Here is an 18,267-nt window from a genome sequence, read left to right on the forward strand (position 1 = left end):
CTGCAATGTAATGTTTAGGACTCACAAAGAAATCTTAGATGAAATACTGTGTAGTTTTAATGAGCATTTTATTCTGTATGGTTCGTTGGTTGAGCCTCTCAAAATTGCTTATGAGGAGTCTGCTCATATTTGCTCAGACAGTCCCTTTGTGAGTCACTCCTTTAGTTTTAACAGCACTTCAGAGGTATATAAACTTCTCATACTCTCAGAAAGCAAGCAGTTCCAGATAATCAGGAGCCATACTTTTTAAAGCTAGCAGGTGATGCTTTGAAAAATATTTTCAAACTCTCATTATTCTCAAATGAAATTCCTCCTGTGTGGTATTTGACTTTATTTTCCTCTTGCGCCAAAGGAGACATCCTGGAGATACAAACACTGTAGGTCCATCTCCTATTTTTCTGTCCATGTTAAGGTTGTCAAATCCAACATGAATGATCAATTGAAGGAGTTATTAATAGCTTTAATAGCAATTGAATTAGTTATTAATAGCATTAATAGCAATTGTAGGAGTTATTAATAGAATTAATAGGAATTGTAAGAGTTATTAATAGCTGACTGCCAGTCAGGTTTAAGAAGTTTCCAATGATCAGCTGGCCATGTCCGTTCCATAATAACTTCTCTAAAAACAAAACAGCCGATAAAACAGGACATTAATCCAGACGAACCAATCCAACCTCAGACAGAGACATTTTACCAGATATTAATCACTTGTAAGAACTGAGCAATGCATCATCAAACTTTTACATAATGTATTGTTCAAATCCATTTAAAATATCCATCCATCCATCCATTTTCTATAGCCGCTTTATCCTTTGCAGGGTCACGGGGGTCTGCTGGAACCCATGGGGAGAACATGCAAACTCACATCCCAAACACACAGAAAGACCCCGCTGGGCCCGGGAGTGGAATTAGGAACTCTCTTGCTGTGAGGCAACAGTGCTGACCACTAAGCCACAGCACTACCCCATTTAAAATATATGCAAGGAAGTGTACAACATTTGCTGTACAGATGCCCCCATTTAAGTAGTTAAACCTTTTTTTTTTCTTTTTTTTTGTAATTTCTGTTTACAACCAGTAGATATGTTTCTAAACAGTCAGGACCGACAACATGATGTCCAGTCAAAATGAACCAGATGACTTGTGCAAGTACATTCACATCTGGATTTTTCAAATAGCTGAGGTGTTGATGTGGAATCGATGCGTTAAGAAGGTAAAAAGCAAGAGCACACTCTCTCCTTGAAGCACATACTGAATTGCAGCTGCTTCACAGATTTAGATTTCCTCACCCAGTAACACATTTTTCATAAAACGAGCCATCCTACAAGCTAAACAAATAAAAACCAATCTCCATGTGGAGCCAAGTAAGATGAGTGGGCAGGAAATGTCTGCAACATCAAAGCCACACCGTTGCTATTGCTCACGTAAATTAAATATAAGATCATTTTTGATGGATTTTATCTTTATCAGTGCTCTGTCCACCAATATAAAGTTCTTTATTTGGACATATGTTTCAGTGTTATAATATCATTTAACTATCAGTGTTTGAAGAATAGATAGTTTTCCATTAAAAAAAAAGCTTTAAAAAAGTGTGCTCTGAATGAAAAGTGTCAATCACAATCGGAGACAGCAAGTGGAATGAGATTGGAGATAAAAAATCAACTAAGAAAGCTGCAATCATTGCAGTTCTAGCTCTGCATTTTTAATAAAGTTTTGAGTGACTAACGGCTGAAAAAAAATTACCATAAAAAAAAGATCCATGGACAGAGCAGTGAGCATGATCCCTTTTATCTTGCTTTGAAGAAGACATTGTTTTCACATTTCCTCACCTCCTTCCTTCCTCTTCTCTCCTCCCCCTGATGTCAGTGACTCCTCATCAGGGACCACATTAAAACTCAATTATACACACACACACACACACACACACACACACACACACACACACACACACACACACACACACACGCACACGCACACACACACACCATCCAACTACTGTTGCATTATGTCATCTCTGGGCTTCCTGCCAGCATCTCTTCTCCAGTTGTCCTCATCTCTCTCATTGTGATCTTATGGCCTTGATGGTCTGGCATTCAATTTAGCTGTCACCCAGATGCATCCATTTCTGCACACACACACACACACACACACACACACACACACACACACACACACACACACACACACACACACACACACACACACACACACACACACACACACACACACACACACTCACAGATGGATTTCTTGTCAGGGCAGTTTGAGACCAATCAGACTGCGGTATTGGAACATGCCCAAATGAGGGCTAAAGGCCACCAAGGGACCCCGCCACCACCCCCACCCCCTCCCAACGTAATAAAGTATTCCCTCCGATTCATACAGAAACACATACATTCTGGTGACACATACAAAAATAAAAATGTATGTGAGGACAAACCTGCCTGCAGGTGCCATCACATAACGTGGCTCAACCTAAAGCTGGGTAGTAGTCTAAACACTTTTTTTTATATTCTGCATTTTTGTCAACTAAATAAATTCAGAGAGTCATGTTAATAGAAATAATCCGACAAATTTCTTTATTTTTTTTATGCCACCAGTGTATGCATTCCTTTATACCCCCACAGCTTTCATTACGTCTGTATTTTGTCAGCAGCAAAGGAACCTATGCACATACAACTTTTCTATTTGCGCATACAAAAGCCAAATGTACTGGCATGTCAGGCAAACTTAAACTAAATTCTTTTGTTGAGTGTAGGAATAACAGCCCTAAGAGTTTGGTCCCAAATTATCTCTCTGTCCAGTCAGCTGCAACCTGACTGTGAGCTGCACATGTGACCAAACCTTCTTCGCCATTTAACAAATAAGAACAACTGAAATCAAAACAGTTGTCATGTTGTCAAAGGTGATTTTTTTTTATACTATCGGTGACTGTTTGTTAACTTGTAATCTTGACAGTGATTATTGTAGTTGCTAAATCTAAACCATCATGGTGCCTGATGAAAGAAATGTAAAAATAGTGATAATAGCTTTATTTGGGAATTTGGTTAAATTAAAATACAATATTAGAAGAGGAGAAGTGAACAGACACTACTGACACTGGCTGTCAGCAAAACCAGTACTTCCTGTCTATAGTACTATAATCAACATTATAATATTACATATTCATAGAAAATGCACACACATGACTCTGAGCGCATTCTGACAATCATTTTGACCCTATCACCCAGTCATACTGCAACACAATTTGACCAAAAATACAACTATACAGTTTTCAAATGATCAAACAAAGCCAGCAGAGAGGAGAGAAACTAACTGAGAGGCAGATAAGGCAAGAAACTAAGTGGCACAGACAAAAAAGATGGACGGATGCAAATGAGGAGGCTAGATAGGACGTAAGAAGATGAGAAGAGGGTGAGTTGAACAGCTGACAAGGCTGCACAAGTTGCAAGAAGATCTCCTGAACATAATAACACATGAATGAAAAAAATAAACTAATAATAAAAGAGGCAAGATTCCATCTTTGCCACAGACTGGCTCATCTTTAATGTTATGCAAAACAGCAAAGCAATAAATTCAAGGGAATCATAAAATATTAAACATGTCGAGAATGAAATCACATTCAAACTTTCATAATAGGCATTGTGTCCTTATGTATTATTGATTCAGCCCTGTTGTACAATTATCTTTCTTTTATTAGCAGTATTGACAAACAGACACTACCTCCTCCTTCTCAGCCACTTCGCAACCAGATTAAGGGTAAAGCTGATATTTCAGTATTGTAATGTATCGCTGTATCATAAACTACAGTAACATTAAATCGGATCAGACAAAAACTTTCAGTTTAAAATGGAAGTGTCACATTATATAATTGTCTCACCTATAAAGTTCTTATGTTAGTTGTAACTGACAAGCATAACGTTTATTTTGCTTCCTTAATGATGTGCGGTAACATTTGACAGTTTCCTGGGGAGAGAGGGGTATATTGAGGTAAAATTTCAGTGGCAGCAAGTTTTGGGGCAGAATTTCGACAGCCCGTCTTCCTCCCTACTATGAACAAAAGCATTAACTTTCAATTAGATTTTTGAACCCGCCACGGCGGCACTTCAGAAGTGTGTTTGACCTGCACCACTGAAACATTTTTTTTCCACTAAAATCATAACTGTATATATATATCACTTGCCAGCAGGACCTGTCATTTTAGATATTAATTGGGACTGCTTTCTCCTGAGGGAGGTGGGGGGTGGGGGTACCAGGACAAACCTGGCTATTGTGCAATATCATGAAATAGGGCTGCCTTGACACAGTTGGGTTACTAGGTTATTTGACCATTAAATTATCTTCTGCAACTCATGCAAGTACATTTAGCTAGTACGAAACCTTCTTAAGATTAAGGGCACCCTGTGTAAATGTGACCACTCCATACTAAGCATATAATAGGCATATAACTAAGCACATAATGTATAAAATACATGTGTCAACACCCTGGTGTAACAAAATGCCTAGTAAACACAAATGAAAAAAACAAGTTCAACATTCGTAAAAGGAATAGATCATCACCCGCGGGCATCAGGGTTGGTGCTACAGGGAGAGAGTGGTGAATAAATCAACCCATTCCGTGAAATCTCACTGGCTGCTCTGCAAATGGGGAGTCCCCAACATATGCAGATGTTTGGCATGCTAGATATCAGTTGGCAGTCGGAGATGGCTCAGCAAGATATCATCAACCATCTTTGATGCATCTTTGAGATTTTAACATATGATAAAGCACTAACAGGTGGCAGTAGGTGACTGCTCACCAATTTGGCCCAGACAAAACATACCAATGAGTCAATATTTCTTAAAAGCTGTATTATTTAGAGAAAGGTGTACTATACATGTTCACAGAATGCCTCTTTAAGCTTTTACTAAATACAGTTAGATACAGATAAACACATTTTCAATAATTACTCGGTCTCACAGCTAGAATAAAACTGTTTCCCTGAGTTGTAACTGGAGATATCCGTATTAAGTGTGTATAATGATCAACTCTATATTTACTGATGTCTATCTCAACTTCTGAATTCAACAGATGCCAGTATAAAGATTTTCCACTCGTCTTTTCTTGTCCTATTTGGTTCTTGCTGGTCACAGTTGTAGCACTGCCAGCTCTTTTTAAGAGGGCTATTTAAATATTATTTGCTGTTAAATGAGTCCCATGCAGTTCACTGGTAGCAAGTGTGTGAGCAAGTGATTATAAGTCTGTACATGAATGTGTGTGTGTCCTGCACATATGCTTATACGTCAAAGTATATTTACTTTTGTGCGTTCCTTCGGCCCTGCATGCAAGCCAGAGGCGTTGGTTTCCAGTTGACCATGGGCTATTTTAAGGCCCAGTATAATTTGTGGTGATTGATTGTGATAATTAATTTGCCGTAGGTTGATGACTGTGGTAATTAATTTGCTCCAGCCTGATGATTAAAGTTTGCTGGTATCCTGTTGTGACCAGCACGGTTTGGTCGATTAGCTCCTTTTCTGTCACATTCATTTATTGTTAGAGCTCACCCCTGTTCACAGCTGTGACAGGGGCCCACACTCTCCTAAAGCACATGACCTCAGCTAGAAAAGCCTTGGGCTAAAGAAAGATGCGTTCTATATGAAACTCTGCAAATGAGAAACTAAACATGCTGTTTCTCAACAACTGAAGCTTATTGAAAGTTCAAACGGAAGGTCACTCTCTCATGCTTTCTCAGCTCCCACACAAGACTTAGTGTTTCTTTTTTTTTTGTTAAACCAGTTATGTTTTCACCTAGCCTTCATGTGCTAATTGTAAAATTTGTAGAAACTACATTTACATTGATAATTTTATTCCAAATCTCAGGCAAAGTTCTTATTGGGACCTTCGCATGAACTGCCTGTAGGATATTCTATTCACTCCCATTCACATGTTTTGATATTACATTAAACAGTCTGAGTGAGACAGAAATGTGATGCTAGGAACATTTAACAACAGTCCCGTTGCCCAGTGTTATTACACTTAACTGATGAATAACAAAATAACATTCAAATGTCTATGACGACAAGATTCAACTTATTTGTCTGATTTTAGTCCCTGAAAAATGGAGATCAAAATATTAAAAGAAGCTGTAATTGCTCAGCATGGCCGCCCATCCTAATTCTTTTCATCTTCAATACAAAGAATTTGTCTGGTTCCTTTAGTTTTGAATTTGATCTCCAGAGGGACAGAAACTACCTCCGAGGACCATTGGGTGAGCGTCCAGCCAGTCAGAGAAATTAAGCATTTGACATAGGCAGAGCATCAATCAGACTACTTTCAACTGTATCAATAAAAGGGATATGAAATAATGTGCATTGGAGTAGGAACACAAATAAATGACTGCTGTTGATTTTGCAGTGAAAATATTTGATCCGAGTTGTTTTGCACCAATCATGGTTGTCTTGGATGCTCCCGTACGCCTCATCACATTTTGCCCGCCCCCCACCCCGTTGTGATTGGTTTGATAAGCTCTGTTCTAGTGGGAATGGATAAGCTGTGAAATGGGTCAAGGGTTATCAGGCCCATTTAACAAGAAAGAACTCAAGATAACATTCATATTACATCTTTTACTTGAATATGTTTTGGTAAACAGCTAAACTATGACTTTTCAACATTAAGACATTTTCCTTTTTTGCAATACAACTCATAAAATATGTCCAGAATGCAAAGATAATAACTACAATATTTCCCTCGATAATCAGCGACCTTTAATGTCCACTGGGAGCAGAACATTTTCTCAATATATTTTATTCCTACATTACAAGTATTGTGTAACAGAATAGGAGAAGTATTGCTGCCTTCATTTTCCTGGTATTCCCGATAGTGGCAACAGGATTGGTGAGGTGAAAAGCTGCTCCACCCAACCAAATGAGACTTGCAGCTCAAATGAGAACGAATGGCTTTTCTAACAGCGATATTATTAAACACACAGCGCCGGTGTTTCAAATGCATTAGTTGGACTGATATGAAGTTGTTCGGCTGACTGGCGGAAACAATGAACTCTGGCTAATGTTATTAATCAGAATCATAAATCTATTTCTTATCTGGGCTATCAAATAATGAGGCGGAGGAAACCAAGCAAGGTTTTCCATTAACTGTGGAGAGCCACACAATACATAGACATTCGCGCAGACACTTGCAGTGTAGGCTGGGTAAAAAGGAGAGCGAAACGAGAGGAAGTGCATGCAAATAATTTCTTACATCCTGATGGAAGAAATTCCTTTACAGATGATAAAAGATGAACCTGGGTTTACGGGTTTCATTATTCTCAGCTAGACTGCAACGCAGAGCCGGCAGAGGAGACAGAGTGCCTTCTCCGTTAGAATTCAGAAACAGACGTGTTTAAAATGCTGTAATGAAATTAGAGCAAGAACTGGGATTCTCAATGTTCTGTCTCGCGAAGAAAACAACTGCAACAAATGAATCCATAAGCATAAATTGCATTTAGTGCAATCACAAGTACCTCTTGCTCTTTGATCGGGGTACACATTCATCTGTTCAAGCTCTTATGATGACACAGTCTGGAAGGTCCACCTTCATGTGCTCCACAGATACGAAATTCATCTGTAACGTGTGGTTCTTCTGAGCACATCAATTTCTTCAAAGCTTATTGCACACTTGAACTTAAACATGAAAGTTGAAGAAAAATCAGTACGAAAACCAGTGATAGGCAATTTAGGCCTCTGTCTGTTTAATTATATCAGTCTTATAGCTATTCTCAATACATTAATTAATACAACGCTGCACCTGCTCACAGATAATTAGATAGTTAAGCCCTCCAGAACATGAATGGTGGCATTTATTGAGGCTTTTACCATGTCAGTCATTTATTTATCCTGACAAGTGAGGGCACAAAATCAACCAGAGCAATTACAGTGGCAAGGAGAGGTGTATGAACCCTTTGAATTAGGTTGTTTTCTGCATACAGTTGGCATAGAATGTGAACTGATCTTTATCTAAGTGACAGACACAGTATGCTTAAGCTGATAACATGCAAACAGTTATGTTTTGTATTTTTATTGAACACACCCATCAAACATTTACAGGGCTGATGGGAAGTAGTAACTGAAAACGAATTTCTCGAAGGGAGCTCGAGTCAAATTAGTGGAATGAGCTTTGAGGTGTGTTTAAAAGCTGCTTTGATACAGTCTGTCTATGTATAAACACTTAAATATCTTTTAAGAAACATCAGCTTGTCATACGGCAGAAGGAAAAGAACTCGAATGCCAGACTCAGCACAGTGGCAAAACTCAATTATCCTTTAATATAGCCCAGCGTCGGCACACAAAGTAGTTATCCAAGCTGAGGTATTCAAAACACAGAGGCAAGTCCAAATTACAAGCCGGGTCAAGAATCACTGTAAGACAAAGACTAACGGCTAGATTGCTAGGCACATAGGGACAAAGATGAACTGGCAAAGGGAAGCTGCATTTGGTGAGTTAATAAATAGACAGGCAATGAGACACCGTGGATAACATTAGGGTGTGGCAGAGGTTGATTAAAGGAGGGAATCTCCAGGAGTGAAGTTGTCAGAACTGCACATGACACAGCTGATGTGAATCATGCCTTGCAAAAAGAAATTAAATAAAGCTGAAAAGAGACACAGAGTAATCTCCAAGTAATATATTAGTTTAGAAATATATTAGTATGCAGTTAAACAAATAAATGGAGTCTATGAATGGAGGCAGTTTGTTACTGGGCTGGTCTTTTTAGAAGTGGGCTTGGTGGAGGTTTGGAGCTGCTGCAGGACAGTTAACCTGAACACTGGAGTAAATCTACCATTTCTGCTAAAGTACCGAACCAGGTATTAACTTACTCTTACTTTTTCCTCCAGCAATGTAAATCTTTCATGAGTGTGTAATAAAGACACAAGAAATTATAATAGTTTGTTTGTTAACAGCTTATGCACATTAGGTTTCTCTATTACGGTGATTATCAGATCATATTTTATGTCCAATTAGTGCAGTAAACCAGTAAAATGGGGTTACCGTAATTTAGTTTTCCTGCTTCTATATATAACATAATGTGACAGTGACACTAATTAAATCAAACGTAAAAAGAGCGACGTAAGAATTTGATATCACATTCAAAAGAGATGGATCTGCACACAAATCTACTTGTTTATGACTACCATCACTTGATCCAGCACCGAGAGGATTTTTTTAAGACATGCAGGCCTTCACATTGATATTCCATAACTTTTTATGTATACATCAAATGAAAAAAATATAAAATGATATATACTGTATTTTGGAAGTAACGTGCACTGAAGAGTGAGCTGTTCAATGTGTAAAAAAGCGTATCATCTGCTACTGTACAGAGTATAAGTCTCATAGAATACTGAGCACCTTGCACACAGGCATCTCTTTAAGAAAATTCTGTAGATCAAGTGGGTAGTAGTTGGATTTAAAAAAATATACGTAATTTATTTTTTTAAGAAAAGGATTTGAAAAAGAAGTTTTATTGTCATCCATCTTTCCATTCATCGATTAACTTCCATTCATCTGGGTTCAGTTTGTGGGAGCAGCAGCTTCAGCATAGAGGCCCAAATCTCCCCCTCCCTGGCCACCTCTTCCAGCTCTGCAGGAAGTATACTGAAGCACTCCTAGGTCAGCGGAGACATCTGGAGTGCGTCCTCGGCAGTGGTGGACAGTAACGGAGTAAATTTACTTGAGTACTGTACTTAAGTACATATCCAGAGGATTTGTACTTTACTTGAGTATTAGATTTCTTTGGTACTTATTACTCTTACTTGAATACATTTCCAAGACAAATAATTTTACTTTTACTCAAGTAAATTTCGTAGGAAGGCTGAAAAGTACTCGTTACTTTCAGGTCTGCTCTTTTTTCTTCTTCCCTAAAATCCTATTGGACATAAGCTGTTTTTGTCAAAGGAGGAGACCTATCACAGTGCATGCTCTCCACTGGGATGTACGTAAAGCGGAAATACGTCAAGCCTCCTCAAAACGATACCGCCAAAGTAGCCGGCGTTTGTCAAGACAGAGCCGCAACAAGTCAAGACAACAATGGCTACGCCTGCGTCAGGAGAAGGAAGACAATCCGCTGAGTCGTCTGAGTCTGATAATGAGCCGGACTCGGAGCAGGGACTTTCACAAAATCCTTGGCCGTATCTTAACTCAATGTTTGAGTTCGACCGAGTAAAAAACGAGGGCACAGACAAACCACAGACATTTATTTTCAAATGTTTATTGTGTCTGCCGAAGCAGAACTACCTCTCTGCTTTCAACAACTCAACATCGAATTCTCAGAAACAACAGTTAAAAGATCCTTAAATTAATTTAGAAAAAATATAGTAATTTACTGATGTGGAAAATAAGAAATTTACTCTTACTCTTACTTTTACTTAAAGTAAATTTAAAAGCATTTTCTTTTGGATACTTAAGTACCTTGAAAAGCAAGTACTTTTCTACTCTTACTCGAGTAATATTTTGACTGAGCTACTTTTACTTGTAACGGAGTAAATTTTGACCAGTAGTATTTGTACTCTTACTCAAGTACTGGGGTCGAGTACTCTGTCCACCTCTGGTCCTCGGTCAGCTTTTGGCCCTCCTCTGAGTTGGACACACTTGAAAAACCTCCTCAGGGAGGTATCCAGGGCCCATCGTAAGCAGATGCCTGAACCACCTCCACTGGTTCCTTTCATTGTGGAAGAGCATCAATTCCAGTCCAAGTCCCACCTAAAATGACCAAGCTTCCTACCCACTCGGTAAGGATGGATGATGAAACTCATTTCACTTTCTCATATTTTCACTTTCATTCTTTGGTAACTCCTCACAGTTCATGACCAGAGTTGACTGCAGGAATATAGATGGACTGTAAGCCGATTCTCTTGCCTCTTGAGTCCACATTACTGCAGAAGACACACTGCCGACTTAGTGATGAAGGGTTCCCATCATTTATGATGAAATAGATACATTGAATTTTTTTATATTTTACTGAAAACTGGAACATTTTCTAATATGATAAGGAATATAATATTTACTGTATGCCTTTATGACAGTGAACTGAATCTGAGAGATTTTCATCTGATGTGAGTGTGCGGATTCTATCTGATCCCTTCTCCATATTGTCACGACTAGTAGTGTGACTGATGATGTCGCTGTGCTGAGTGAACAGCTCTGCAGGTTTGCAGGTTTACCATTTACATTAGCGGTACTTCATGGCATTCAAAGGATGATTGACATTGAAATTATGCTAAAGACAACGTATTGGCATCTGCTATTCTAGATAAATCTGTTTTTTGCAAATACATTTGTTTTGTTCTGTCTTGTTAATCAATCATATAGCATTTCCAAAACTTTAAACTGTTAGAATGTAAACTGACATGTTTGCACTTATTCCAACTAGACAAAAGTGGAGGACTGGCAAAGAAATCCATCCATCCATCCATTATCTATACCGGCTTTATCCTTTAGGGTCACGGGGGTCTGCTGGAGCCTATCCCAGCTCATTTCAGGTGAGAGGCAGGGGTTACACCCTGGACAGGTCACCAGTCTATCGCAGGGCCACAAATAAACACACAAACCATGCACACTCACGCTCACACCTACGGGCAATTTAGAATCATCAATTAACCTAATATGCATGTTTTTGAACCGTGGGAGGAAGCCTGAGTACCCGGAGAAAACCCACGCAAGCACGGGGAGAACATGCAAGCTCCACACAGAGTTGGGACTGGGAGTCGAACCGGGGACCTTCTTGCTGTGAGGCAACAGTGCTAACCGCTAAGCCACCGTGCTGCCTTATGGCAAAGAAATATTATGTAAAATATGCTTTAAATGAAAGCTCAAGCTCACAATGCACACAAATTCACTGATGTAATGCATTATTGATTTTGCATTCGCTGTCAAGCCTCATTCATTGTGAATCAAACAAGAATGCCTAATTGTAATTCATGCAGGCATAGTCCTCACAGGTCTATATTGACAGGTTTTCAGTCTAAGAGGTTCCTATAAAAAAAGTCTGCACATGACATAATTTTAAATATCATGTTTCATCATCTTCTGTTGTTGGTCAACTATACGAGGTTCTTCAGCAGAGTGATTTCAGCCTGGATATTTAAATGAGTCTGAATCCTTAATTTGTGTTTCATTTAAGTTTAACTTTAAACTTTTTAAATATGTTTTTCGTTTGATTTATCCCAGAGAGCTCCATCGATTCAAGTATAAAAAGTCAAATTCCACTGACTTGCCTGTGTGAAGTATAATCTGTTCACAGTCTGCATGAAAAACTGCAAAATCAATTCACAACCATGCCAAAACTATAAAATTATGGATGGATGGATGGATGGATGGATGGATGGATGGATGGATGGATGGATGGATGGATGGATGGATGGATGGATGGATGGATGGATGGATGGATGGATGGATGGATGGATGGATGGATGGAAGGATGGATGGATGGATGGATGGATGAATGGATGGATGGATGGATGGATGGATGGATGGATGGAGAGACATGTGCACCTCCCATGTCTTGATGAGGCTGTTATGATTAATGTTGGTGAAAATCAACTACAGTCTAAAAGAGCTATTTGATTCCCCTAATGCTTCCAATACACGCATATCACATGGAGAGAGCTCAGCCCTGGTGCTTATTGAACCCCTTATATGTCTTATTGATCTAGTAAACCACAGCTGAATTAATTTATACTTCCAATCAAGCTTTAATTAATAGCAGGACACTGGTAAGACCCCTATTAAAGGTCATGGTCATTACTCACAGCAAGAGCGTGGAGCAAACCAATAAACAGAACATTCTTGATGCTCTGTTGTCCCATATTTAGGACATCATTGAACTGAACAGAAAATGACAAGAACTCTCGTCTCAAAGACAATATTACAAATGGTAAAAAATTTGCAATTTGAGTATTTTCAGTCTGGGAAGAAAACAAAGTTTTGTCATTGAAGGGCTATAACAGATACAAAATACAGTAACAGCATTTATGTATAAATGTGTGCAGTGAATCCTAGAGTGAGCAGAATGGAAATGGTTGGAGACAAACAGACACTTATGAAGTTGAAATGTGAAAGCTGGAGGATTTTGCCAGACTGCATTCAGCTTATCATAAATATCTGATATTGCTGCTCAGAATGATTACGCTAAAAAGTGGATATTGGAACCGAAGCTGGGACCATTAGTGCAGGATGTAAATACTTAGAGACAAAGAGATAGAGCGTGAAAGAGAAGCTTCCCCTTACTGAGATGAGCCTTTGGTCCTTAATGTGCGCCCGATGAGGAAGACAGGATGAGAGGAGAAGGAACTTAACAATTAGCGTTCATAATGAGATCAGGGTTATCAGACGACTCGCTGGTCACGGATGATGAAAAGAACACTAATTCAGTTTGTCTCTTCTTTTCTTCCGCTGGCCCTTGCTGCTTGCTGAGGGATAGAGTGAAAGAAAGAGGATGGGTGGGGAAATGTCCATATTATGAATAACTCCTATCAGACATGTGCTAAATTATCTCAGCTCAGTAATTCCATTGTTGGTTACAATAACTGCAAGCTAAAAAGAGCAGAAGCCATGATTGCAATCTCCTGGCCAATCACCGCATCATCCTCTAGTTTTTTCAATAACATCCTGTTTACGCTCTTATTCTTTCTTTGTCTATAAATACCCAAAAACCTGCCCTGCTGCACCTCAGTTGGAGCTAAATGAGTGTGAACAGCCCTGACTGGGCCTGAGACAGATGACTGGCAACACAGAGGGAGGAGGCCGGGAGATGGATAGAGACATAGACAGAGAAGCAGAAGACTGAAGAAAGGACCTCAAAACACTCCTCTCTATAGAGCACCTTGTGATAAACGACCTCAGCCCAGCTGTCTGTGAGCTAAGCAGACCCAGCACATTCAAGAACACACACTCGGACACACTAATCAGCAGCACACATGCAGACACACTCACGCAAGCAGGCAAGGGCGTAGTGATTTGTTGTTAAGTCTTATAATTTCTTCAAATTCTTAAGTAGACAGGATTTCAGTTAGGTGTATTTCCTGTTTCAGAGTTTTGTTGTAACACCCTCCAACTACAATCTCTCTCTCATCAATGCAAGTCATCAATAAAGTCTAATCATTAAGACTGATTAGAAGACATCTCACTGTGAAAGGACCCCTACACAAGCCATCTATCACTAACGCACACAGGCACTCACTCACGCATGCACAGTCAGAGATACACACACGCACACACTATCGCATACACACACACAGAGGCATCATCCATCACGCCTTGTGGCTGGTCTATCTGAGATCTCAGTGATTAGTTGTCCTGCCTGGCTGAATTATGATGTTAATAAGTCACCATTAGTTGCCCGGTCCACACCCACTTCACATATGTGAAAGTGGGCGCCTGCGTGCACTCATACCAGTCCAACTCAACCAGTTACATGTTGTTACTGATAAACAGTTCCAGGGGCTTACTTTTATGCAAACAGGTTAACTGATGTGGTCCACGAAAACACATTTATTAAGTTATTAGTCAAATCAATAGTTTTCCACATAAAAATTGTCATTGTTTACTATAATGATTACTCATATTTTTGTTACATAACTCTATATAGTAAGCTGAAAATAATTAGATAGCAAAATTATTGTAGTTTTGGAACTGTCGAACATCATAGCGATGTGCTCACCTGGGGCCTCATTTAAAATGGACTGCGTAGGATTCATACTAAAAGTGCACGTACGCTCAAAAGCCGAAAATGCCGAGCGCAAAAAAAAATCTGGATCAAAAAAAACCATGTGCACGCAGATTTGCACGCAACGTTCCTTTATGAATCACAGACCTGCGCAGCTGAATCCGCCTCTAATCCCGCCCTCTACACGCCCATAAATGCATATGGATGAGCCTACTGAGCATGCGCAGTGGCTTCCTCCAGCCTGTTTGGCGTCAGAATGAATTAGAAGTAGTAGCCACCGTGACACTGACTTTCACAGAGACAGAGATGTTGAACGTAGATGATGTGGAGGACAGGAAAACCACATTATTTGGTGGTCACAGTAAAAGTTAGAATAACTATATAAATAGTATACAATAAAATAAAGCGAGTGAGTGGCAGCACGCCGTTGCTGCGCTAAACGCCGTGAGTTCCCCGGCGCAACAGGGGGACACACGTCCCCCCGTCTTTTCAAAATCATGTTTTTTTTCCCCTTACTTTTTACAGTTTAAAAACTAACGGTAGGCTCAGCCTTAAATTGCAAATTATCAAGACACTGTATGAAAGCGATACGAAAACGGCCCCGCAGCCCCGCTCCCCCTCCTCCCCCCCCCGTCTCCCCTCAGAGCTGCTCAGGGCGGGTTTATGGTTCTGCGTTCCTTTAACGCAGAGCCTACGGCGTAGGTGCGCGTCTCTGCGTACCCTACGCCGTAGGCTCTGCGTCGTTTTAACGCGGGACCCTAATTAAGGCACCATACACCCGCACCTAAAGGTTTCACGCGCGCGTAAAACTCATATATATGAAAAAAAATCTGAGTCCCTTTAGGGGCTCTGTGGGGCTCCCTAAACGCAGCCCCTCATTTGTTCTGTCTTAAAGCGGTGAGTGAAAAGAGGCTGCAGCTCCAGCAGCACCAGAGTCCTGACTGACTGAGCTTCACACAGAGGAACACGATCAGCGCTATTTTATTTTATTTTATTATTTTAAGTCTGATATATGTTGTGATGTGTGATGACATTATTAAGAGTATGACATGAATCTGGCTTCATTTCCCCACCTCAATCCCTGCGTCGCCAGTTCCCCGTGTCTTAAGTAAATTCTTACGGGAGGGTCCTGGTTGCCGTAAAGATAAGCAGATTTTTCGGTTAGTTTTTTCTTTTTAGATCCGAGGATTTGCGTAGAAGGTGGCTTCCGCAACTTTCAGGGCTTTTTCTGCGCAAGCAAGCTTTATAGATGAGGCCCCTGGTGAGGAACTTGCCAACCCCTCCAAAGTAACCTACCTTTAGCAGAAGATTGCTGGTAACAGGCTCCAGCAGACTGAGTAGAGGGTGTAGAGAACAAATCGATGGAGATGTGTTATTACCTGAAAGCTTTCCATTTTAAGTTGCCTTGAGGGTAATCTGATTGTTAAGCATTGTCTTTCCTGACAAAATTCAGAAAATCAGTCAGTCAGCTCTCCCAAGGTGCAGGATATGTGTTGTCACTGTATTGACTAAGATGAGACAACATGACACAGTGGAATGACATCATATGTCTTCATGCTCTCCCAACGGGATTTATAAAGAAAATGTTTCACATTGTCTGGCCTCACTCATAGAATTCAATTAAATCTTCCTGTGTGAAGACGAGGTGACTAAAGGCTGATTTATGGTTCCGCGTTACACCAACGCAGAGCCTACGGCGTAGGGTACGCGTCGATTTAACGCAGAACCATAAATCAGGCTTTAAGATCCGTTTCCCCCGTGTAACTGAATGAGAGCCTCCGACTATCACGTCGAGCTGCGTGACATCGGACGATCTCTGTCCACACTGAAACTCGCGGCCAGTTAGGACAGTCCAATACAAAAAAAATAAAACAATGGAATTTATTTTGTCGCAGAAGCTTCTCGCATGTGACACGCTTTGTGTACGCAGCCGGCTGCTCTTCTGCCCAGAGCGAGGTTTGTTCCCTCGCCTGCTACACGTCATTCAGGGAGCCAATCAGCACAGAGCCTCATTATCATAGCCTCCCCTTCCCTTAGAATGAAGCGCAGAAAAGAGGTTAGAAACGGTAAAAGACATGGTAGAGGTAGAGACATGGCCCACTTGCTGAATTTCTGTTTTATGTAGAAAAAACAAGCTTTAGATTGTTTTTAAGACATTCAAGGCCTGTTTAAAATATACATTAAATGCCATAATAGGTCCCCTTTAAATGAAGAAAAAAGTGAAATGATCGTTTTTGAAACTAAGGAAGAAGATTGAAAATCAGCACTCAGCTTCAAACAGTGATGTTAAAACCAACAATCAAGCCAGAAATCTGGGAGTAGTCATGGACTCTGACCTGAATTTCATTGGTCACATTAAGACAGTTGTGAGGTTGGCCTATTATCACTTAAGTAACATATCAAGCTCTAAAAGACTGATATCTCAGTAGGACTTAGAAAAACTTCCATTTGTCTAAGTATTTACCTTTAGTAGTATTGATTACTGAATTGCTGTCCTTACAGGTCTCCCAACAAAGTCCATCAGACAGCTGCAGCTAGGTCAGAACGCTGCTTTCTTCACTAAGACCAAGAAAGTGGATCATACTGGATATGTCGAGTCCTCAGAGCTTCACACTGGCTTCCTGACTGCCAAATAATTGATTTAAAAGTACTTCTGTTACAAAAAGTGTTTATAAAGCTCTGAATGGTTTAGGGTCAAAGTACATTTCTGACCTTCTGTTTTTTTCTTAACCAACCAGAGCCCTTATCGTCGGGTTCAGGTCTACTTTCTCTTCTCAGTCTGAACTAAAAATGGAGAGCCAGTGTCCAGTTTTCATGCTTTTCACATGTGGATGTTGACAAACTCCCAAAAAACTGCTAAAACTCTGAGCTGTTTTAAATCAAGGTTAAAAACATTTCTATTTGCTGCTGCTTTTCAAAGCAATTGTTAATTCCCCACATCGTACTGGAACGTTAATTTATCTGTCTTTTTCTATTTTAATTTTTATTGTTTAAGCGTGAGTTGTTTTCATACTATTTTAAACATGTTTTTAAATGTTTCTTTTGCTTCTTGCTCTATGTTTAATTTAAAACACTGAATTGTTCTGTACATGAAATGTGCTATACAAATAAACTTGCCTCACCTTGCCTTGGGAAGTGATTGACTAATGCTACTGACAGAGGTGATTAAATCTCTTAAAATCATCCAATCCAACGGGCGATTGATTCATCCAAATACATACAAGCTGTAATAAAATGTTCTATGACTCTGAACATATGACTCTTTTTGTGCCTTTTACCGTGCCTTGCTAAATGAATTATGTACTGCAAAATAAGTCAATTGTCATATAACCATTTGGTTATATGTTATAATATTTTATAAAAATTATGTTATATTAGGATATTACTATATTATTATGCTATATTTATATGATATCGTGCTACACCACTCTATATGATAATTATTTATTTGTTTACTCTCGAATTAATATTCTCAATTTATGTATCTACTTTCATCATCTTATTTACCGTACACACACACACACACACATACTGATGTTGTCTTTTGTCGTTGTTTGTACTGTATGTTAATA

The sequence above is a fragment of the Cololabis saira genome, chromosome 12 (assembly GCF_033807715.1).
Source record: "Cololabis saira isolate AMF1-May2022 chromosome 12, fColSai1.1, whole genome shotgun sequence".
NCBI lineage: Eukaryota > Metazoa > Chordata > Actinopteri > Beloniformes > Belonidae > Cololabis > Cololabis saira.